Source organism: Triticum aestivum, chromosome 7B (assembly GCF_018294505.1).
Source record: "Triticum aestivum cultivar Chinese Spring chromosome 7B, IWGSC CS RefSeq v2.1, whole genome shotgun sequence".
In the NCBI taxonomy this organism is placed as follows: domain Eukaryota; kingdom Viridiplantae; phylum Streptophyta; class Magnoliopsida; order Poales; family Poaceae; genus Triticum; species Triticum aestivum.
In genome coordinates this window covers 579004964-579030760 of record NC_057813.1, presented here as the reverse complement: position 1 = coordinate 579030760, position 25797 = coordinate 579004964, and positions in this window count along the sequence as shown.

Genomic DNA, 25797 nt, shown 5'->3' with positions numbered 1-25797 from the left:
CCACCGCAACAGCTCGACGTCCCTCGTCCACCTCCTCGGATGAGGGTCCGTCGTACATCTCGCCGTCCCGCCGGTTCAGCCGCCCCGTCCTCCACCTCCAAGGAGCTGCTCCGGTGATCGCCTCGTCTATCGCGGCTGCTCCATCCCCACAGCACCGCCTTAACCTGCTCCACCGGAACCGCATCATCCTCACCGACTCCTCGGACGAAGCTGAGGCCTACTCGGTGCCACCAAAGAGGTTGTACACTCATAGCATCACACCTTCTCCTTAACTCAACCTCCCGGCGCCGACGGTGCTCCATCCCGCACCCCCATGGAGCGGCTACCTTGAAGCCGGCGTCGTGGGCGACATCTCCACGGCGGCTCTCCCCCATGCGAGGCCCCTTCGGTGGCGGCGTCCATACCAGCTGGATCTGTTGCTGCTGCTCCGGCTCTCGGTTGCTCGCTCGCGTTGCTACTGCTGCTCCAGCTCTCGCTCGATCGCTCGATCGCCCAATTGCTGCTGCTGCTCTCCCCCTCGCTTGTGCTGCTGCTCTGCTCCGATTAAGCCACACTTTAGTCGACTGAATCGACTTTTGGGTCAGTCGATTTTCAGGGGTTGGGGGGGGCTCGCCGGAGTTAAGGAAGAACCACCCGCAACGGGGCGGGGGCTCACCGTAGAGGTACCCCACTATCTATCTTAGGGTTCAGGGTGGGGGGTGGGGGGCCTAGAGGGCTGGCCAGGACGGCGGTGGCGAGTTGTTTCGGGGTGGCGAGGCAGCGCTGGGGCCGGCGGTTCGGCCGGTGGTGGCTGGCGGCTCAGGGGGGTGCAGGTTGAAGATGAACTGCAAGCCCTCCCTAAACTACATGTCAAGTGCCTCTCTGCTACCATTGCATTCAGTTTCGACAGTAGCATTCAGATTCCACAGTAAATTTCAGTTTCGATAGTTAAGTTCAGAGTCAACAGTTTTTACCTCATTTGTTGTAGTGAGGTGGTTTTTGGTGATGTTAATTTTACATCCATTTTACATCATCTATTGGAGATGCTATTAGAATCCCACTTGAGATTAACGATGTCTGTCTTGTGCTGCTTCAGCCTTGACGTCTTTCGACAGTTAAGTTCAAAGTCAACAGCACCTCATCTGTTGTAGTCAAGTGGTTTTTGGTGATGTTAATTTTACATCCATTTTACATCATCTATTGGAGATGCTATTAGAATCCCACTTGAGATTAACGATGTCTGTCTTGTGCTACTTCAGCCTTGACGTCTTACGGCTCACCGGAGCTGCTCCAACTACAGAATGATCCATCACAACAGAGAAGTGCCTTAGACGCTGTCTATAGATTCCTTAGATCTTCCTCCACACCTCCGACAGCCACCTCTGCCTCAACTGCTTCAGCGACCAACCCAATGATGCTGAGGTCGACATGGCTCCGGCAAAGAGGTTGTACACTTGTTGCATCACTTATTACTATACATTCACGTCAATCCATTAGGGCTATTTTGGTTCAACGGAAAAACTTAGCAATAGGGAATTTTCCAATGGCACTCTACTATTCAATTATTCATGCATTTTGTTGAAAGGAATGAAGCAAAACATCCACCTGGACCTACTTTTCAAAATCCTATGCATGAAAATAAGACCAAGTGCATTAGTGCCAGAATAACATTCTAACTATACACGCTTTCATATGGTTTCACTTTATTTTGGCCATGTTTCTTTGCATTCCTCCGCTCTTCCAATTCCTGTAAACCAAACACCCAAGTTGACAGAAATCCTGTGTTTACAAATGCTCTGTTTACCATGTGCATTTTCCTATCCTATTCCAGTGTTTGTCCTATCCTTGCGTTTTAAGAATCATGCAAGCCAAATGAGCCCTTACAGAATTACTTCAGTTACAGGTACGTGTCGAAGGGAACTTTGTGTGGTTTGTCCTGCTCCCGCCGCAATGTCGTCCACCTCACCTGAGCTGCTCCATCGACAGAAGCATCCACCAAACTAGACATCACGACTCCTGACCGTCTTTCGCCGCCTTAGATCTCCTTCCCTGCCGCCGGCACCCACCGCAACGGCATCAGCATCATCGACTCAGCAGATGAACCTGAGGAGTACACGGGTCCACAAGAGAGGTTGCACTCTTTTGTTTCTGCTTATGTTATGCATTGCTTAAACTTACCTGCTACTTTATCATCCTATTCAGCTCTTGGACTCCCAAGTCAAGTCCAAATTAATGTTCAAACTTGAGTTCTAAATTAGTTGTGGGGCACATATCGAGGTAGCAATGAATAGTATGTCTGTCTAATATCTTGTTCACCTAGGGTATGCCTATGTTGTTCATCTTGGGTGGGAAACAAATAGTAAAGCAATCATCATCTGTCTTTTTATTAATTTAAAGCAATCATCAGCCTGCTATCATTATTTTTGGATCCATCCACGGGTTGTTACCATCACTCTAAATTTCTGCATTCTCTCCTTACATAATCTCACCATATTTTTTCGTATGCATGTCAGATATTGTACACAGTCATGCCCAACATGTAGAGAAATAGAGAAGAGTTTTGCGCGGCAATACAATGTCATGCAGACATCGCTCCATGGTGGGTTCAATGGCAAACCCTCCCCACCCCTCTCCATATTGTAATCCAGAGGAAGATATCTGTTCTGAGGCGGATTCAGATGACACTGACCACTCCTATTTACCCCCCAAGGTGTTTGCTCTACCTTGGCATGATGATGTTAGTCATATCATGCATATGTTGCCTTGCAGTGCCTACTTTTGACATCATATATGTCATCTGCTTAGTTTAGACATGTTCTGTAATGCCACCTGTTTAGTTTCTATATCATATATGGGAATTATGCAGTCTCATGTCTTTTAGCCAGCCATAATATATGTGAAATGTGCAATGCCATCCCGTTTAACCAGGCATCATATATTTGAATGATATCTTGCCCATCCTTTTCTTCATTACATTTCCATTTGTCGACAATGTTTGTACATTAAAATACTCTTCCTGTGAATCAGCCATTTGGGTGGGAGATGGAAAAATCTAGAGTGAAACAAGGCCTTCAGAGCAGACAGTGCTACCTGTCAAAGCAGATCTCTTGTTGGGTCCCGATACTTCCTCAGAGATGGATTCAGAGATAGATGACCAGTCCTATTCCCCCACTGAGGTGTATGCTCTAACTTGGCACGGTTATACTGCTCATATCATGCATACAGTGTCTTGCATTGCATAGTTTAGACATTATATACACAATATTCAACACCATGTTCTTAGTTCAGACATCATATCGAATGCCCTTTGTTTAGCATATAAATCACATATGTGAATTAAATGATGCAATCCTGATTACTTAGATAACATGTAGGTGAATTATGTCATGCGATCCTGTTTAGTTATTCATCATATCTTTGAATTATGTTATGCTATGCTATCCAGTTTAGATAGACATCATATATGTGAAATTATGTCATGCTATCCATTTTAGTTAAACAATATACATGTCAACTATTTCATGCCCTCTTTTTTCCACACTATCTATTGCATCTGTCTCTCATACAATGTCTGTACATTCAACTATGTTTCCTGTTTATCAGCCATTTGAATTGGAGCGGGTGATGCCAGTATCTAGCGGACTAAAAACACGGTCTTCAAATAAAACAGTGCTACCTCTTGGTGGAGATAGCACCCCGGTTGTACATGCACAAAAACCAGCCCTACCACACATAACCCAAACTCTCGCAGATTGTACCCCTACTGCGATGGACAGAGAACCAGCTTCACCCAATCTAACCCCAAGCCCAGCCGATAGTAACCCAGTTCCCGTTGACACAACACCATCTCCACCACAGAGCTCCCAAACAAGAGCAGTTAGTAAGGCAGCTCCAGTGCCCAAAGGGCCAGTACTATCATGGCGAACCCCAACTCCACCAGTTAGTACGCCTATTCTTGTGGAGGAAGCACAACCAGCTAGTCGTAGTTTAGCATCTATCGCATTTGATGTTGTTAAATCGTATGTGCGTATCTTCCCATCTTGGAAATATTATACTGAAGATGAAGGAAAATGCCAGTTGCAGGTGTTTGTCCAGGAGTTATGTGTAAGTAATGTTATTCATGGCAATTACTTTGCTTTGTCCCATACATCCTACCTCCATGATGGTTATAATACAACAAATTTTCCCATTTTTCTCTATAGAGAAGGACCGATTTGGAAACTCAGGATGAGGTAACCTGTGCTAATACCTCTGCTATCTTCAAGAATGCTTGGTGGCAGTATCAGAATTACCTGAAGAAAACATACTTCACCGGCAAAGAAACTCATCAAATTCCCTTACGTTCTCCTGAGACACATTTACTGGATGATGACTGGGAAAGCCTTGTTCTGTACTGGTCCCGAACCAAGAATGTGGTAAGGTCTATGAGCTCATTTTCTATTTTTAAGTATTATATTCTTGCATCTTACTATAGTTTGTTCATGTAGAACAAGTGCCTAAACATGAAGAACAACTGTTCTAATTTAAGATTCCATTGCTATCATAGTTCAAAAAAGCGCTAGGCGTTAATTGTGCTTTTTGCCACCGCCTTGCGCTTTACTAACCAAAGCGCATGCTTATGCGCAGTTATGCACAGATTAAGCATAGTTATGCGCAATGCATTTTGCCAACGCCTAGAGCCTAGGCGCGCTTAAGCGCTTGCTTAGGCGCGCCTTTTTTAACTATGATTCCTTTCCTCTTTTATCACTATATTTACTCATACAAACTTAATTTTTAAATTGAAGGATCCAATCGAAACTCCAATGGCACAGCAGGTATGTTCACGCATGTTTCTTTAACATGTTTACTCTTATCAATAGCTCTTTTGATTTCAATTTCAATTGTGTATACAGTTGACTTTCATATCATGCACATTACTAGCATCACAACAGAGCCAATAGTGTTATTGTACATGTAGACCCGTGGTACCCATCTGAAATCTTGTTGTGCCGTGTAGTTTCCCACACTTTGTATTTTTCACTGCTGCTTTGTCTTGAACTGATATGATTTGAACTGTGTCTCTATTTTGATATGGCAAGACAATGTAGTGACCATGTGACATAGATATATGTTTTGTTTGATGCTTTTATTATGTACTAGTACTTGGCAATAGAAGACTTGGTAGTTTAATCCTGTCCACCTTACGAATGAACTGGTTCTCCGAAATGAGTTTCATATACTAGTACATGCTAAACTTGTTATGTGTCTTCTTGTTTCTTCTTTTAGAATGCTGATAGAATATTGGGGAAGAGTGCCTTATTAAGCAATGGTAAAGGAAGTAATGCAGATAAGGTTCAGGATAGTGACACATCCTTGTTGGTCTCCAACAAAGCTGATAAAATAGCTAAGGAAGACTATCTTGAAGACAAGGAGACAACCCCAAAGTCCTGTCTTGGTTTAGTGTTCGAGCTACTGGCCACTACCGCTTGCACAAGCTATTCAAACTCACTGTCTGAATCAATTCGGTTTCTTGAGTCTCAACTACAAGCTGAAAGACATCAATCATCTGTGCTATGACAAGAAGCGGAAGGACTGGGAAGTCCCTGGAGCATTCAGATGCATACTTTCTGGTGCAACAGCAAGCGTTGGAGGATTTTAGCACCAAACAGGACAAAGCTAATCAGCTTGCTAAACTTATTGCCAGCATGGTGGATACCCAGGATAATGTTTCTTGAGCTCTTCTGAAGTTGTTTCAGTTATGCTCTGGTTTTGCTGCCGCATTTATTTGCACTGGTGGCCAATTTTGACAGCCAGTGTATGTAATGTGCTGCTTTGTTCCCTATATTTGCACTGGTGGCGAACTTTGATGCCGAGTGGATGTAATATGTGTAATAGCGGTAATAGGCTAGAGTTAATTGCTTGCTTATTTGTTTCCTTATTGTCTTGTTTAGTTGTTTTCTTGTAGTCACTATAGTTCTTTTTCTATGTTTTTCTAGTGGCCACAATAGCCTATTTTTGGTAACTAGGCCAAAATAATCATGGCAACACACGGACTGTTGTAACCATGGGCCTCCTGCAGGCCGTATGATCCATGGGCCTTCTTTCGGCCGTAGGATCCATTGGCCTTCTATACGGGCCGTAGGATCCATCGGCCTTCTATACGGGCCTTAGGGTCCATGGGCCTTCTACGAGCCGTAGGGTCCATGGGCCTTCTACGGGCCGTATGATCCATGGGCCTTCTACGGGCCGTAGGATCCATGGGCCTCATACGGGCTGTAGGATACATGGTCCTTCTACGAGGCGTATCATCATTTCGCCAATCATGGGCCGTTAATAGGCCGTATTTGATAACTCTATGAAAACAGCCCAATGGGTTTTTTTGACATGAAAACGGCCCAACGTATTAACGGTCCACAATCGGTCCCACTGTTACGACGGGCTGAATTTGGCCCACAAGCAGAAAATGACAGTAACGGGCCGTATGTAACCGAATGTTGCAAATGAGCCCAAGAATCAATGGGCCCTAAGAAGGCCGAAAGATAACTTGGGCTGGAAATGGCCCAATGGAATAACGGGCCGTTAATGGGTACAAAGTGATACACTGTTCATTACGGGCCAGTTTCACCATGGGCCGTTAATGGGCCAAGAGTTACAAAGGGCCTCATATGGGCCGAAAGAAGTCATGGGCCACACATGGGCCGGAAGTTAAAACAGGCTGGAATCATATTGGATGGCCCAGATGACGCTACTGGGCCTAATTCGGATAGGGCGTAACGGGCCCTGGGTTAGCGGGCTGTAAATGGGCTATATGCGAACATATGCCGTTAACAGGCTTTTCGTGGGCCGGCCCACCACCTTTTGACCAAGTCAAACGGGCCGGACTTTTCACAGGAATGGGCCTCTGTTCGGCCGTGCCACGTGTCGCCGTATCATAGGCGTCTTCGGTCCAATGAGCGGATGACATCTGTCCCAACGGTGAGCCGACACGTGTTTCCTCCAGCCAATGATGATTTTACACGTGGAAAATCCCCATTGGTCGGGGCTGTTAACGGGTTATCGAATCCAAAACCCGACCCGATAGCTTAACGGCGTTCCGTTATGGTGGATGCCACGTGTCGGTCACCCTTGACGAAAGCACTTCTGTGACGCGCGATTTATCGTCATGGAAGTGGACACTTCCGTGATGATAATTTTGGTAATGTCATGGAACACTTCTACGACAGCACATGTATGACTATCTTGATTCTGTCATAAAATCGTCATGGATGTACATGCATGAAAAAAAACATGACCTACTGTGACAAACACGTATCATCACAGAAGTGTATTTTTTTGTAGTGTGTTGAGATTGCTATCGTCTCTTTCTTCTTCCTTGCATATGCTAGTTTTTGCTTGCCTTGCAAATTTGTTTGCTTAATATGCCTATGCATAGGAAATAGGTTAGACTTAGATGTGTTTGTCACATGTTTTATGATGCTCTCTTTATGCTTCAATTCTTGTCTTTTATGTGAGCATCATTGAAATCCTCGCTTTTATGCCTAGCTTGGGGCGTTAAACAATAGCGCTAGTTGGGAGGCAACCCAATTTTATTTTTGTTCCTTGCTTTTTGTTCCTGTTTAGTAACAAATTTTGCATCTACTCTCTGTTTAGATGTGTTTTCTTGCTTTAATTAGTGTTTGTGCCAAGTAGAACCTATAGGATAACCTATGGTATGAGTTAATTTGATTCTGCTGAAAAACAAAAACTTTGCGCTCACGAGAAAAAGATCAATAAATCACAGAAACGTGCTTTTGCGTTGATTATTTTTGCTGTAGATCAATAGATAAATTTAATAGGACGTCCTATCTTGGTAGGATTTTTGGAGTTCCAGAAGTATTTGAAAGTTACAGATTGCTACAGACTGTTCTGTTTTTGACAGATTCTGCTTTTAGTGTGTTGTTTGCTTATTTTGATGCATCTATGGCTATTATGTAAGGGTATGAACCATAGAGAAATTGGAATACAGTAGGTTTAACACCAACATAAATAAAGAATGAGTTCATTATAGTACCTTATGTGGTGGTTTTTCTTTCTTGCACTAACGGAGCTTATGAGATTTCCTGTTGAGTTTCTTGTTGTGAAGTTTTCAAGTTTTGGATAAAGATTTGATGGATTATGGAATAAAGGGTGGCAAAAGTCTAAGATTGGGTATGCCCATGGCACCCCAAGATATTCAAGGATAACCAAAAGCCTAAGCTTGGGGATGCCCCGGAAGGCATCCCCTCTTTCGTCTTCGTCTATCGGTAACTTTACTTGGAGCTATATTTTTATTCGCCACATGATATGTGTTTTGCTTGGAGCATCGTGTATGATATTAGTCTTTGCTTTTTAGTTTACCACAATCATCCTTGCTGTACACACCTATTGGGAGAGAAATACTTGATTTGAAATTTATTAGAATACTCTATGTGCTTCACTTATATCTTTTGAGCTAGATAATTTTTGCTCTAGTGCTTCACTTATATCTTTCTAAAGCACGGTGGTGGCTTAATTTTGTATAAATTGTTAATCTCTCATGCTTCACTTATATTATTTTGAGAGTTTCTTAGAACAGTATGGTATTTGCTATGGTTATAAAAATTGGTTCTAGAATGGTGAGCATCCAAGTTGGGTATAATAAAAACTATCATAGAAAGTGCATTAAAAATTATGACCAATCTGATGCTTGATAATTGTTTTGATATATAAAGGTAATAATGCTAGAGTCATGCTAGTTGGGTAATTATGAAATTGAGAAATACTTGTGTTGAAGTTGGCAAGTCCCGTAGCATGCACGTATGGTAAAAGTTGTGTGCCAAATTTGTTGCATGGGGTGCTCTTTGAGTGCTTCCCTTATGAGTGGTAGTAGAGGACGAGCGATGGTCTTTTCCTACCAATCTATCCCTCTAGGGGCATGCGTAGTAGTACTTTTCTTCAAGGGCTAATTAATTTTTACAATGAGTATATGAGTTCTTTATGACTAATGTGGTCTGTGGACATACGCACACTTACCCTTCCACTTTGCTAGCCTCTATTATGCGCAACTTTCGCTAGTATTATGAAACCATTATTTACCTTCCTCAAAATAGCCACCATACCTACCTATTATGGCATTTCCATAGCCATTTCGAGATATATTGCCATGCAACTTTCCACCGTTTCGTTTATTATGACACGCTCCATCATTGTCATATTGCTCTTTGCATGATCATGTAGTTGACATAGTACTTGTGGCAAGGCCACCTTCAAAATTTTTCATACATGGCACTCTTGATTCATTGCATATCCCGGTACACCGCCGGAAGCATTGAGTTATAATCCTTGAGTTGTAAATTAATAAAAGTGTGATGATCTTCATTATTAGAGCATTGTCCCAAGTGAGGAAAGGATGATGAAGACTATGATTCCCCCACAAGTCGGGATGAGACTTCGGACCTTATAAAAATAAAAGAGGCCAAAGAATCCCATGAAAAAAAGAGGCCAAAGAAGCCCACCAAAAATAAAAAAATAAAAAAGAAGAAAGGAAAAAAATGAAAAAAATGAGAGAAAAAGAGAGAAGGGACAATGCTACTATCTCTTTTTCCACACTTGTGCTTCAAAGTAGCACCATGGTCTTCATGATAGAGAGTCTCTTTTGTTGTCACTTTCATATACTAGTGGGAATTTTTCATTATAGAACTTGGCTTGTATATTCCAATGATGGGCTTCCTCAAAACGCCCTAGGTCTTCGTGAGCAAGCAAGTTGGATGCACACCCACTTAGTTTCTTTTGTTGAGCTTTCATATATTTATAGCTCTAGTGCATCCGTTGCATGGCAATCCCTACTCACTCACATTGATATCTATTAATGGGCATCTCCATAGCCTGTTGATACGCCTAGTTAATGTGAGACTATCTTCTCCCTCTTTGTCCTCATAACCACCATATACCATGCATATTGCTATGTCCATGGCTTGCTCTCATGTATTGCGTAAGAATTGAAAAGGCTGAAGCGCGTTAAAAAGTATGAACCAATTGCTTGGCTCGTCATCGGGGTTATGCATAAAGGGAGTATCTTGTGTAATAGAGATGAAACATGGCCTAACTATATGATTTTGTAGGGATGAGCTTTCTTTGGCTATGCTATTTTGATAGGACATGATTATTTGTTAGTTTGCTTCGAAGTATTATTATTTTTATGTTTTATAAGCTTTTATCTTGAATCATTTGGATCTAAACAATAATGCTACAATAAAGAAAATTACATTGAGAATTATGCTAGGTAGCATTCCACATCAAAAATTCTGTTTTTATCATTTACCTCCTCGAGGACGAGCAGGAATTAATCTTCGGGGTGCTTGATACGTCTCCAACGTATCAATAATTTTTGATTGTTCCATGCTATTATATTACCCGTTTTGGATGTTTATGGGCTTTACTTTACACTTTTATATCATTTTTGGGACTAACCTACTAACCGGAGGCCCAGCCCGAATTGCTGTTTTTTTGCCTATTTCAGTGTTTCAAAGAAAAGGAATATCAAACAGAGTCCAAACGGAATGAAACCTTCGCGATCGGTCTTTTTGGAACAAACGTGATCTAGAGGACTTGGAGTGCAAGTCAAGAAACAAGCGAGGTGGCCACGAGGGTGGAGGGTGCGCCCCCTGTCTCATGGGACCATCGAGCGTCCACCAACGTACTTCTTCCTCCTATATATACCCATGTACCCCGAAACCATAAGGGGAGCCACCGAAAAACTATTTCCACCACCGTAACCTTCTGTATCCGCGAGATCCCATCTTGGAGCCATCATCGGCGCTCTGCCGGAGGGGGAATCCACCACGGAGGGCCTCTACATCAACTCCAAGGCCTCTCCGATGAGTTGTGAGTAGTTTACCACAGACCTTCGGTTCCATAGTTATTAGCTAGATGGCTTCTTCTCTCTCTTTGATTCTCAATACAAAGTTCTCCTCCTCTCCTTGGAGATCTATTCGATGTAACTCTTTTTGCGGTGTGTTTGTCGAGATCCGATGAATTGTGGGTTTATGATCAAGTTTATCTATGAGAAATATTTGAATCTCCTGTGAATTCTTTTATGTGTGATTAAGTTATCTTTGCAAGTCTCTTCGAATTATCGGTTTGGTTTGGCCTACTAGATTGATCTTTCTTGCCATGGGAGAAGTGCTTAGATTTGGGTTCAATCTTGCGGTGTCCTTACCCAGTGACAACAGGGGCAGCAAGGCACGTATTGTGTTGTTGCCATCAAGGATAAAAAGATGGGGTTTATATCATATTGCTTGAGTTTATCCCTCTACATCATGTCATCTTTCTTAATGCATTACTCTGTTCTTATGAACTTAATACTCTAGATGCATGCTGGATAGCGGTTGATGTGTGGAGTTATAGTAGTAGATGCAGGCAGGAGTCGGTCTACTTGTCACGGACGTGATGCCTATATACATGATCATGCCTAGATAATCTCATAATTATTTTCTTTTCTATCAATTGCTCGACAGTAATTTGTTCACCCACCGTAATAATTATGCTATCTTGTGAGAAGCCACTAGTGAAACCTATGCCCCCCCGGGTCTATCTCTTATCATATAATCTTTCAACCTACTTTTGTTTGCATCTTTACTTTTCCAATCTATATCATAAAATACCAAAAATATATTTATCTTATCATACTATCTCTATCAGATCTCACTTTTGCAAGTGGTCGTGAAGGGATTGACAACCCCTTTATTGCGTTGGTTGCGAGTTCTTTGTTTGTGTGTGTAGGTGCGCGGGACTTGTGAGGAGCCTCCTACTTGATTGATACCTTGGTTCTCAAAAACTGAGGGAAATACTTACGCTACTGTGCTGCATCACCCTTTCCTCTTCAAGGAAAACCAACGCAAGCTCAAGACGTAGCAGCCACAGACACGGGAGGCGCGACCACCGCAGACATTGGTGGCGCGGTACGACGCGGCAGCGACGACGCCCGTACCGGCGTGCTCGCCGCCGTGCCGGCGTGGAGCAACTCGCCACTCCTCATCGAGCTAAATTGGAGTGGCGAGTTGCTGAACCACGCGCCTGCTTGGGGTGGCAACTGGCTCCGTCGGGCTAAGCAAGGTTGGTGAAGCACCGAACGATCTTGCCCGTATCCGAAGGGCTTGGCGGGCCACCCAGCCGGGTAATATGCCAGAGAACGGCTCCTCGGAAGCCATCGGAAGAGTGGAGAAAATGGTGAAGGAGGAGATGGGGGAGTGGCAGAGGGGCGCGATTCTTGCCTACTGTCTATCTGGCCTCGTGTAAATAGAGGGCGAACGGTAGGAGCTTGGCCGGCGTCTGGCCTTGTTTAAACTGGGCAGGCGGGAGGAGCTCGGCCGGTGTTGCGTTTAATTCTGGCCCGCTCATGAACGAACGTGTGGCCGGAGTAGGTTTCTCGGTTTGCATGCGGGTTTTACGGAGGGGTTTGATGGAAGCGAGGAGGCGTGTTCAGCCGGATGTGCAGCGGGCAGCGCAGTACTATTTTATTTGACAGTGGGTGGCGCAGTTCCCGATACGGCTTTAATGCAGACGAGGGAGGGAGGAGCGGAAAATGTTGAACGGCCAATGCATCCTACTTCAATTAATGCATGAGGTAAGTAATGGGAGGAGGACCGGGAAAAGAGGCTGCACGATGTGAATGCAACGCAATCTGCACTCATATGAAGGCGCCCCTCCATTCCAATGCATCTACCACATCATACACACCTAAGCATTTTCCTAAGCACCTACACTAAGCGCAAAAGAGCTCACTCCAGACCCATGGCGGTGATGCGCGCGAGTGGCCAGCGGCTGTGCCAGATGGTCCACGACATCGGCCTGCGGCATGGCGCCAATGATCGTCTCCGGAAGGTGTTGGAGACCGGCTGGTGGATGGCCGCCGTCGATGCCAAGTACGACTCTCAATTGGACCAGATGATCATTGCCACCACCGTCCCCAGGAAGCTTGCGAACGACATTGCCGTACTCCTCCAGCCAGCGCGCCCGGGCTCCTCATTGCCTACCACCCTAATCTACCTCCATGGCCGGAACCTCTTTCAAGCACTGGTGGCCCTACGACTGCCCGCCGACGCCACTAAGAATGTCCACCTGGAGGTCATGCTCGCTGCGAGGTGCCTCGCCCTGCAAGAATTCATCGACCTACACATCCATGTGTACGAGCAAATCATGTACATATGTATCTACAAGACTAGTGAGGATGCTATGATGTTGTCCTTCCTCAACCGGCTAGAAGCCTTGGATGCCTTTGCTGAGTAGCACCTCGACCTCGCCACAAAAGCCACCGCTCCTTAGCCGCCGGTCGGTGGCCCGACGCACTAAGTTGAGGAGGAGGAGGTCGTACATTGATGGATGCATCTTTCTTCTTGCCTTCTATAACCACCACTATGATCGCATCATCATGGCCTTAATTCTTATTGTGCTATTGCATTCTCGTTCCAGTCAATGCCGACATGTGCGATCCCTTTGCTTAATTATATGCATCACTGTAACTAGTACTCCATCCATCAATTTATAAGTTGTGCTTACCATTGGTGATGGTGGTGTGTCTGCCATTCATCATTTCTGACCATTAGATCTGCATCTAACGGCTGTGAGGTAAGTTGTGGCATTTTTGTAACAATAGCCCACTTCTCTGCTCCAATTTGCAGAAAACCCCTTATTATCTTGAAAGCAACCACATCCCTCCCTCACCTCATCAAAACAGCCTGAGAAATATATTTTGAGTGAAAAGTACTCCCTCCGTTCCTAAATATTTGTCTTTCTAGAGATTTCAATAAGTGACTACATACGGAGCAAAATGAGTGAATCTACACTTCAAAATATGTCTATATAATCCGTATGCGATAGTCCATTTGAAATCTCTAAAAAGACAAATATTTAGGAACGGAGGGAGTAATATATTAGGAGTATATAGAAATAAGAGTGATTTATTTCAAGTTTGTGAACAAGTACTACTATTCTACTACTTTGGATCCGTCGCAACGCACAGGCACATTGCTAGTAAAAGGAAAAGGCCTGCCGCGTTCGAGTCGCAACCCCACATGCCTAGGAATCGGGAGTACTCCATGGCCCGTCCGACATGACACATAGCTTAGGGAAGGCGTGTGATACGTCTCCAACGTATCTATAATTTACGAAGTATTCATGCTATTATATTATCCATCTAGGATGTTTTATATGCATTTATATGATTTTTGGGACTAACCTATTAACATAGAGCCCAATGCCAGTTTCTTTTTTTTCCTTGTTTTTGAGTTTTGCAGAAAGGACTACCAAACGGAGTCCAATTGACGTGCCAATTTTTGACGAATTTTTATGGACCAAAAGAAGCCCCTGGAGTGCAAGAGTTGGGCCAGAAGAGTCCCGGGCTGCCCACGAGGGTGGGGCCATGCCCACCCCCCTAGGGCGCGCCCCCTTCCTCGTGGACAGCCCGGAAACCCCCCTGACGTGAGACCTACGCCAAAAATTCCTATAAATACTGAAACCTCCAGAAAATAACCTAGATCGGGAGTTCCGCCGCCGCTAGCCTCTGTAGCCACCAAAAACCAATCGGGACCCTGTTCCGGCACCCTGCCGGAGGGGGGATCCCTCACCGGTGGCCATCTTCATCATCCCGGTGCTCTCCATGATGAGGAGGGAGTAGTTCACCCTCGGGGCTAAGGGTATGTACCAGTAGCTATGTGTTTGATCTCTCTCTCTCTCTCTCTCTCGTGTTCTTGATTTGGCATGATCTTGATGTATCGCGAGCTTTGCTATTATAGTTGGATCTTATGATGTTTCTCCCCCTCTACTCTCTTGTAATGGATTGAGTTTTCCCTTTGAAGTTATCTTATCGGATTGAGTCTTTAAGGATTTGAGAACACTTGATGTATGTATTGCCGTGCTTATCTATGGTGACAATGGGATATTCACGTGATCTACTTGATGTATGTTTTGGTGATCAACTTGCGGGTTCAATGAACTTATGCATAGGGGTTGGCACACGCTTTCGTCTTGACTCTCCGGTAGAAACTTTGGGGCACTCTTTGAAGTACTTTGTGTTGGTTGAATAGATGAATCTGAGATTGTGTGATGCATATCATATAATCATGCCCACGGATACTTGAGGTGACAATGGAGTATCTAGGTGACATTAGGGTTTTGATTGATTTGTGTCTTAAGGTGTTATTCTAGTATGAACTCTATGATAGATTGAATGGAAAGAATAGCTTCATGTTATTTTACTACGGACTCTTGAATAGATAGATCAAAAAGGATAACTTTGAGGTGGTTTCGTACCCTACCATAATCTCTTTGTTTGTTCTCCGCTATTAGTTGCTTTGGAGTGACTCTTTGTTGCATGTTGAGGGATAGTTATATGATCCAATCATGTTATTATTGTTGAGAGAACTTGCACTAGTGAAAGTATGAACCTTAGGCCTTATTTCCTACCATTGCAATACCGTTTACGCTCACTTTTATCATTAGTTACCTTGCTGTTTTTATAATTTCAGATTGCAAATACTTATATCTACCATCCATATTGCACTTGTATCACCATCTCTTCGCCGAACTAGTGCACCTATACAAATTACCATTGTATTGGGTGTGTTGCGGACACAAGAGACTCTTTGTTATTTGGTTGTTGGGTTGCTTGAGAGAGACTATCTTCATCATACTCCTCCCATGGATTGATAAACCTTAGGTCATCCACTTGAGGGAAATTTGCAACTGTCCTACAAACCTCTGCACTTGGAGGCCCAACAACGTATACAAGAAGAAGGTTGTGTAGTAGACATCAAGCTCTTTTCTGGCGCCGTTGCCAGGGAGGTGAGTGCTTGAAGGTACATCTTTAGATCTTGCAATCGAATCTCTTTGTTTCTTGTTTTATCACTAGTTTAGTTTATAAAAGAAAACTACAAAAAAATGGAAATGAATTTGTCTTATACGCTTCATCTTTTAATATCTTTCGTGAGAATGATGGTAAGGAAAATTGTGCTCAAGTACTAGAAGAAGAAATTTATAAATTTTTTGGCACTAAATCTGTGAATGATGAGCATGATTGCAATGTTGTTAGTATGAATTCTTTGAATACCCATGATGCTAATGATATGCAAAGCCACAAGCTTGGGGATGCTATGTTTGATGAATATGATATTTTTTGTCCCCCAAATTTTGATGAGCAAATTTATTATGATGAAAGCATGCTTCCTATTTATGATGATTATATTGATGAAAGTGGATTTGGAGATGTCATGACTTTATTTAGTGATGAATCCACTATTTCGGAAGAGGTTCCAATTGATTATGAGAACAAAGTTGCTATCTATGATGATTATTGTGATGACTTGTATGCTATTAAGAATAATGATAACCATGAAACTTGTCATCATGCCTCACATGATAGTTATTTTGTTGAGTTTGCTCCCACTACTGTTGATGAGAAGAAATTTGCCTATGTGGAGAGTAGTAAATTTTCTATGCTTGTAGATCATGAAAAGAATGCTTTATGTGCTGGTTATATTGTTGAATTCATTCATGATGCTACTGAAAATTATTATGAGGAACACATGCTTGTAGGAATTGCAATAATATCAAGTTTCCTTTCTATGTGCTTAAATTTTTGAAGTTACGCTTGTTTTGCCTTCCTATGCTAGTTGATTATTGTTCCCATAAGTTGTTTGCTCACAAAATCCCTATGCATAGGAAGTGGGTTAGACTTAAATGTGCTAGTCATATTCTTCATTATGCTCTCTTTATGTTACAATTCTTATCTTTTATGTGAGCATCATTGAAATCATCATGCCTAGCTAGGGGCGTTAAACGATAGTGCTTGTTGGGAGGCAACCCAACTTTATTTTTGTTCCTTGCTTTTTGTTCCTGTTTAGTAAAATATAATTCATCTAGCCTCTGGTTAGATGTGGTTTTTGATACGTCTCCAACATATCTATAATTTTTGATTGTTCCATGCTATTATATTACCTGTTTTGGATGTTTATGGGCTTTATTTTACACATTTATATCATTTTTGGGACTAACCTACTAACCGGAGGCCCAGCCCGTATTGCTGTTCTTTTGCCTATTTCTGTATTTCCAAGAAAAGGAATATCAAACAGAGTCCAAACGGAATGAAACCTTCGGGAGCGTGATTTTTGGAACGAACGTGATTTGGAGAACTCGGAGTGCAAGTCAAGAAGCAAACGAGGCGGCCAGGAGATAGGAGGGCACGCCCACCCCTCCTGGGAGTGCCCCTGTCTCCTGGGCCCCTCGAGTGGCCACCGACGTACTTCTTCCTCCTATATAAGCCTACATACACCGAAAACATCCAGGGAGCCACCGAAGAAGTATTTCCGCCACCGTAACCTTCTGTATCCGCGAGATCCCATCTTGGAGCCGTCACCGGCGTTCTGCCGGAGGGGGAATCCACCACGGAGGGCTTCTACATCAACACCATAGCCCTTCCGATGAGTTGTGACTAGTTTACCACAGACCTCCGGGTCCATAGTAATTAGCTAGATGGCTGCTTCTCTCTTTTTGGATCTCAATACAATGTTCTCCCCCTCTCTTGTGGAGATCTATTCGATGTAAACTCTTTTTGCGGTGTGTTTGTCGAGATCCGATGAATTGTGGGTTTATGATCAACTTTATCTATGAATAATATTTGAATCTTCTCTGAATTCTTTTATGTATGATTGAGTTATCTTTGCAAGTCTCTTCGAATTATCGGTTTGGTTTGGCCTACTAGATTGATCATTCTTGCCATGGGAGAAGTGCTTAGCTTTGGGTTCAATCTTGCGGCGTCCTTACCCAGTGACAGAAAGGGTTGCAAGGCACATATTGTATTGTTGCCATCGAGGATAAAAAGATGGGGTTTATACCATATTGCTTGAGTTTATCCCTCTACATCATGCCATCTTTCTTAATGCATTACTCTATTCTTATGACCTCAATACTCTAGATGCATGCTGGATAGCAGTCGATGTGTGGAGTAATAGTAGTAGATGCAGGCAGGATTCGGTCTACTTGTTGCGGATGTGATGTCTATATACATGATTATGCCTAGATAGTCTCATAATGATTCGCTTTTCTATCAATTGCTCGACAGTAATTTGTTCACCCACCGTAATACTTATGCTATCTTGAGAGAAGCCTCTAGTGAAACCTCTGGCCCCTGGGTCTATCCTTTATCATATAAGCTTTCAATCTACTTTTATTTGCATCTTTACTTTTTGCATCTATATCATAAAATACCAAAAATATATTTATCTTATCATATTATCTCTATCAGATCTCACTTTCGCAAGTGGCCGTGAAGGGATTGACAACCCCTTTATCGCGTTGGTTGCGAGTTCTTTGTTTGTTTGTGTAGGTTCGTGGGACTTGTGAGGAGCCTCCTACTGGATTGATACCTTGGTTCTCAAAAGCTAAGGGAAATACTTATTCTACTATGCTGCATCACCCTTTCCTCTTCAAGGAAAACCAACGCAAGCTCAAGACGTAGCAAGAAGGATTTCTGGCGCCGTTTCCTGGGAGGTCTTCGCTCAAGTCAAGACATACCAAGTACCCATCACAAACTCATCTCCCTTGCATTTACTTTATTTGCCATTTGCCTCTCGTTTTCCTCTCCCCCACTTCACCCTTACCGTTTTATTTGCCCTCTCTTTCCCAATCTCCTCTCTTCTCCGCTTGCCTTCTTCCTCTCTCTTTTGCTTGCCTTTTCTGTTTGCTTGTGTGTTGGATTACTTGTCGCCATGGCACAAGATAATACCAAATTGTGTGATTTCTCCAATACCAATAATAATGATTTCCTTAGTACTCCGATTGCTCCCCTTAATGATGTTGAGTCTTGTGAAATCAATGCTGCTTTGCTAAATCTTGTTATGAAAGATCAATTCTCCGGCCTTCCTAGTGAAGATGCCGCTACCCATCTAAACAACTTTGTTGATTTGTGTGAGATGCAAAAGAAAAAAGATACGGATAATGATATTGTTAGATTGAAGTTATTTCCGTTTTCACTTAGAGATCGTGCTAAAGTTTGGTTTTCATCTTTGCCTAAAAATAGTATTGATTCTTGGAACAAGTGCAAAGATGCTTTTATCTCTAAGTATTTTCCTCCCGCTAAGATCATCTCCCTTAGGAACGATATTATGAATTTTAAACAACTTGATCATGAGCATGTTGCCCAATCTTGGGAAAAATGAAATTAATGATTCACAATTGCCCTACTCATGGTTTGAATTTATGGATGATCATACAAAATTTTTATGCCGGATTAAACTTTGCTTCTAGAAATCTTTTAGATTCGGCCGCCGGAGGCACGTTCATGGAAATCACTTTAGGAGATGCTACAAAACTTCTTGATAATATTATGGCTAATTATTCTCAATGGCACACTGAACGATCTACTAGTAAAAAAGTGCATGCTATAGAAGAAATTAATGTTTTGAATGGAAAGATGGATGAGCTTATGAGATTGTTTTCTACTAAGAGTTCTTCTATTGATCCCAATGATATGCCTTTATATACCTTGATTGAGAATAATAATGAATCTATGGATGTAAATTTTGTTGGTAGGAATAATTTTGGAAACAATGCTTATAGAGGAAACTTTAATCGTAGACCATTCCCTAGCAATTCCTCTAATAATTATAGAAATTCCTACAATAATTCTTATGGTAATTTTAATAATATGCCCTATGATTTTGAAAATAGTGTGAAAGAATTTATGATCTCTCAAAAGAACTTTAATGCTTTGCTTGAAGAAAAGTTGCTCAAAATTGATGATTTGGCTAGGAACGTTGATAGACTTTCGCTTGATGTTGATTCTCTTAAACTTAGATCTTCTTCTCCTAAGCATGATATCAATGAGTCTCTCAAAGCTATGAGAAGTTCCATTGACGAATGCAAAGAAAGAACCGCAAGATTGCGTGCTAAGAAAGATTGCTTTGTTAAAGCGTGTTCTTCTAGTTCCCATGAAAATAATGATGAAGATCTTAAAGTCATTGATGTGTCCCCTATTAGATCTTTTTTTTGCAATATGAATCTTGATAATAATGGGACTGGATATGAGTCAACTTTATTTAGAAGGCGTCCCAAGAATTCGGAGTTTTTAGATCTTGATGCTAAATTTGGTAAAAGTGGGATTGGAGAGGTCATGACTTTAAATAGTATTGAACCCACTATCTCGGATTTCAAGGAATTTGATTATGATAACTGTTCTTTAGAAAGTTGTATTTCCTTGTTGCAATCCTTTGTTAATTCTCCTCATGCTTATAGTCAAAATAAAGCTTTTACCAAACATATTGTTGATGCCTTGATGCAATCTTTTGATGAAAAACTTAATTTGGAAGTTTCTATACCTAGAAAACTTAAAGATGAGTGGGAACCTACTATAAAGATTAAAATTAAAGATCATGAGTGTTTTGCTTTGTGTGATTTGGGTGCTAGTGTTTCCACGATTCCAAAAACTTTATGTGATATTCTAGGTTTCCATGATCTTGATGATTGCTCTTTAAATTTGCACCTTGCGGATTCCACCATTAAAAAGCCAATGGGAAGGATCAATGATGTTATCATTGTTGCAAATATAAATTTGGTGCCCGTAGATTTTATCGTTCTTGATATAGATTGCAATCTTTCTTTCCCTACTATTCTTGGTAGACCTTTCCTTAGAACGATTGGTGCGATTATTGATATGAAGGAAGGGAATATTAGATTCCAATTTCCATTAAAGAAAGGCATGGAACACTTTCCAAGAAAGAAAGTCAAATTACCTTATGAATCTATCATGCGAGCTACCTATGAATTAAGTGCCAAAGATGGCACTAGTTATATCTATCTTCGCTTTCATGCCTAGCTAGGGGCGTTAAACGATAGCGCTAGTTGGGAGGCAACCCAATTTTCTTTGTGTTTTTTGTTTTTGTTCCTGTTTAGTAATAAATTTTGCATATACTTTCTTTTTAGATGTGTTTTTATGTTTTATTTAGTGTTTGTGCCAAGTAGAACCTATAGGATAACCTATGATGATAGTTGATTTGATTCTGCTGAAAAACAGAAACTTTGCGCTCACGAGAAAAAAAATCAATAAATCACAGAAACGATATTTTGCATTGATTCTTTTTGCTTCTGTTCAATAGACAAATATTTTAGGAAGTCCTATTTTGGTAGGATTTTTAAGGTTCCAGAAGTTTGCGTTACCTACAGATTGCTACAGACTGTTCTGTTTTTGACAGATTCTGTTTTTTGTGTGTTGTTTGCTTATTTTGATGCATCTATGGCTAATATTAAGTGATATGAACCATAAATAACTTGTAATACAGTAGGTTTAACACCAATATAAATAAATAATGAGTTCATTACAGTACCTTATGTGGTGGTTTTGTTTTCTTTCACTAACGGAGCTTATGAGATTTCCTGTTGAGTTTTGTGTTGTGAAGTTTTCAAGTTTTGGGTAAAGCTTTGATGGAATATGGAATAAAGAGTGGCAAAAGCCTAAGATTGGGGATGCCCATGGAACCCCAAGATATTCAAGAATAGCCAAAAGCCTAAGCTTGGGGATGCCCCGAAAGGCACCCCCTCTTTCGTCTTCGTTCATCGGTAACTTTACTTGGAGCTATATTTTTATTCGCCACATGATATGTGTTTTGCTTGGAGCATCATTTTATTTTGTTAATATTTTACCTGATGTTATTTATAATAATGTTTTTCATCTATATTTTCAATAAAAATGTCAAGGATAGCCTTTACCATGCTTATTTTGCAAGTATACATGTTGCTGTTTCAAAACAGAAAGTTTACCACTGTTGCAAAAATTCCATAGAAAAGTCAGAGAATGATATAATGTTGAATCATTTTTCATATTGAACTCTGATAAATCTTCTACAGAGTAGTAATTTTGTTATAATTTTTGGAGTTAGGGAAGTATGATGAATCTTGCATTCTTTACAGACTATACTGGTTTGGCAGATTGCTGTTATGTTTGCATTGTTTGCATATGTTTGCTTGTTTAATGGTTCTATTTGATGATAGGAGTATTAAATATGCAGATACATTTAGTATTCAATGTTGAATAATAATGTTAGTAATTTGTTACAGTAGAGAATGATAAGGTTATTGCATTGTTTTATACTAACTTATCTCACGAGTTCTTGTTGAGTTTTGTGTGGATGAAGTTTTGAGATTTTGGGAAACCGTGATATAAAAGGAATTAAGGAGACACAAAAGCTCAAGCTTGGGGATGCCCAAGGCACCCCAAGATAATATTTCAAGAAGTCTCAAGCATCCAAGCTTGGGGATGCCCCGGTAGGCATCCCACCTTTTTTCTTAAACAATTACTGGTTAGTATTGGTTGAACCTCAGTTTTTGCTTCTTCACATGAGTTGTGCTATCCTTGCAATGACATTTTATTTTATTTTGTTCACTGTTTGAATAAAATACCAATATCTAAAATTATTAAATGAGAGAGAGAGTCCTCACATAGCTAAAAAATTATTTGACTACTCTAGTTTGTCATTTACTCGTGTGCTTCACTTATATCCTATGAGTAAATGGTTGAATGATTTGAATATCATAAATCTGAAATTATATATGTACTTGAACAATTCATGAAAGAATATTGAAGGAAGAGAGATTTCACATATAAATATACTATCTTAGACATCTTCTATGATTTGAGCCCCATTAATTATTTTCAAACCTGAGCAAATTAGTTGAAATTGGACAAGGAAGACAACATAATGAGTTATGCTTGGGTATATTTGTATAGAAGTTATATTGTTATAGATCCTCCAACATGTGGTGCTTGCTATTTAGAATCCTTTGTTCGCCTAAATATCTGTACTAAGCGGGAATACTGCTTGTGCATCCAAATTCCTTGAACCAAGTTTCTTCCATGAGTTCCCACCATATCTACCTATATGCGGTATTTACCTGCCGTTCCAAGTAAATTTGCATGTGCCAAAATCTAAACCTTCAAATAATAATCTATTTTGTATGCCAGAATCGCTCATGTAGCGACTAGGGGCAGTCAGTATCTTCCATGCTAGGTGGGTTATTCTCACGATGAGTGGACTCCGCTCATCATTCACGAGAAAAATGGCTGGTAACTCGGATGCCCAGTCCCATGATCAAAAGATCAAAATCAAATCAAAATAATTGCAAACAAAAACTCCCCCGGGATTGATGTTAGTTGGAGGCACCCGTTGTTTCGGGCAAGCCATGGATTGATGATTGTTGGTGGAGGGGGAGTAAAAACTGTACCATTCTGTTCGGGAACCGCCTATAATGTAAGTAGTATGGAAGATATTGGGAACTCTTGGTTGTTATGTTGACAATGAAAGCATACCTCTCATAATTATTTATCTCTATTTCAAAATCGAGCTCTGGCACCTCTGCAAATCCCTACTTCCCTCTGCAAAGGGCCTACCTTTTACTTTTATGCAAGTGTCAGTAGTATTCCTTCTCATTCCAAGCTACTCTTTAGTTGGCAAACATCATGTGATGGGGAAAGATATAAGCATATATGGCCATTCAAATATATTTGATCATGAATTATTATTGTTGACAATTATCTATATGATAAGTAAGTTGGGAGGCAAAACATTAAGCCCCTATCTTTCTCTGTGTTTGATGGATGCTATTTGTTCTAAAAATATGCTTGAGTGGTAGCAATCATGGAAGACTATATGACAGTTGAGTATGTGGGATTTGCTAAATCCAAGCTCTGACATAGACCCTTCCTGAAAATAAGATGAATTGCAATTGTTTGATGACTGAGAATGAAGTTTGTTAGTTTTCAAGAAAGTTTACGGTCTATGCTTTAACATGTGAATAGCTTGTTACTTGATCATGAAAAGTTTTATGAGATGAGGTACTGTTATGACACATAATGATGCTAGAAAAGGTGATTGAAATTATCGATCAAACTAGTGCACCTGCTAGCATTCACACTTCATAAATTATTTCTTTTATCATTTACCTACTTGAGGACGAGCAGGAATTAAGCTTGGGGATGCTGATACTTCTCCAACGTACCTATAATTTATGAAGTATTCATGCTATTATATTATCCATCTAGGATGTTTTATATGCATTTATATGCTATTTTATATGATTTTTGGGACTAACATATTAACCTAGAGCCCAGTGCCAGTTTCTATTTTTTCCTTGTTTTTGAGTTTTACAGAAAAGGAATACCAAACGGAGTCCAATTGACGTGCCAATTTTTGACGAATTTTTATGGACCAAAAGAAGCCCCTGGAGTGCAAGAGTTGGGCCAGAAGAGTCCCGGGCTGCCCACGAGGGTGGGGTCTAGGCCCACCCCCATAAGGCGTACCCCCTGCCTTGTGGACAGCCCGAAAACCCCCCTAACGTTAGACCTATGCCAAAAATTCCTATAAATACTGAAACCTCCAGAAAATAACCTAGATCGGGAGTTCCGCTGCCGCAAGCCTCTATAGCCACCAAAAACAAATAGGAACCCTGTTCCGGCACCCTGCCGGAGGGGGGATCCCTCACCGGTGGCCATCTTCATCATCCCGGTGCTCTCCATGATGAGGAGGGAGTAGTTCACCCTCGGGGCTGAGGGTATGTACCAGTAGCTATGTGTTTGATCTCTCTCTCTCATGTTCTTCATTTGGCACCATCTTGATGTATCGTGAGCTTTGCTATTATAGTTGGATCTTATGATGTTTCTTCCCCTCTACTCTCTTGTAATGGATTGAGTTTTCCCTTTGAAGTTATCTTATCGGATTGAGTCTTTAAGGATTTGAGAACACTTGATGTATGTATTGCCGTGCTTATCTGTGGTGACAATGGGATATTCACGTGATCTACTTGATGTATGTTTTGGTGATCAACTTGCAGGTTCAATGAACTTATGCATAGGGGTTGGCACATGTTTTCGTCTTGACTCTCCGGTAGAAACTTTGGGGCACTCTTTGAAGTACTTTGTGTTGGTTGAATAGATGAATATGAGATTGTGTGATGCATATTGTATAATCATGCCCACGGATACTTGAGGTGACAATGGAGTATCTAGGTGACATTAGGGTTTTGATTGATTTGTGTCTTAAGGTGTTATTCTAGTATGAACTCTATGATAGATTGAACGAAAAGAATAGCTTCATGTTATTTTACTACGAACTCTTGAATAGATAGATCAAAAAGGATAACTTTGAGGTGGTTTCGTACCCTACCATAATTTGTTTGTTCTCTGCTCTTAGTTGCTTTGGAGTGACTCTTTGTTGCATGTTGAGGGATAGTTATATGATCCAATCATGTTATTATTGTTGAGAGAACTTGCACTAGTGAAAGTATGAACCTTAGGCCTTATTTCCTACCATTGCAATACCGTTTGCGCTCACTTTTATCATTAGTTACCTTATTTGCCGGCACATCCACTACTGGAATTAGCTTATTTGCCGTCTACCATCTCTTTGCCGTCCGCTGGCGGATGACAAAGAAGGTCTTTACACCGTTAGCCACAAGAAAACGGACGACAAAGAAGTGGCTGATGGCAAAGAAGGTGTTTGCCATTAGCCAACTCTTTGCCGTCCGCTGGCTGACGTCAAAGAAACTATGTCGTCCGCTAGCGGACGGCAAAGAGGTTGGTGGGTCCAGTTATTGTGTAACCAACCCAAGCCCACCGGCCCCACCTCTTTGCCATCCGCAAGCGGACGACAAAGAGCCGGGTACATTAACGGCTATCCCGCCCCTGTCCTCTTTCTCTTCTCTCCACTCTCTCTCGCTCTCGTTCCCTCCCCACCCACAACCGCGGCGCCGCCGCTGAGCCCGTCTGCCATAGCCGGCCGCCCCGCCGCCACGCACCCCTCC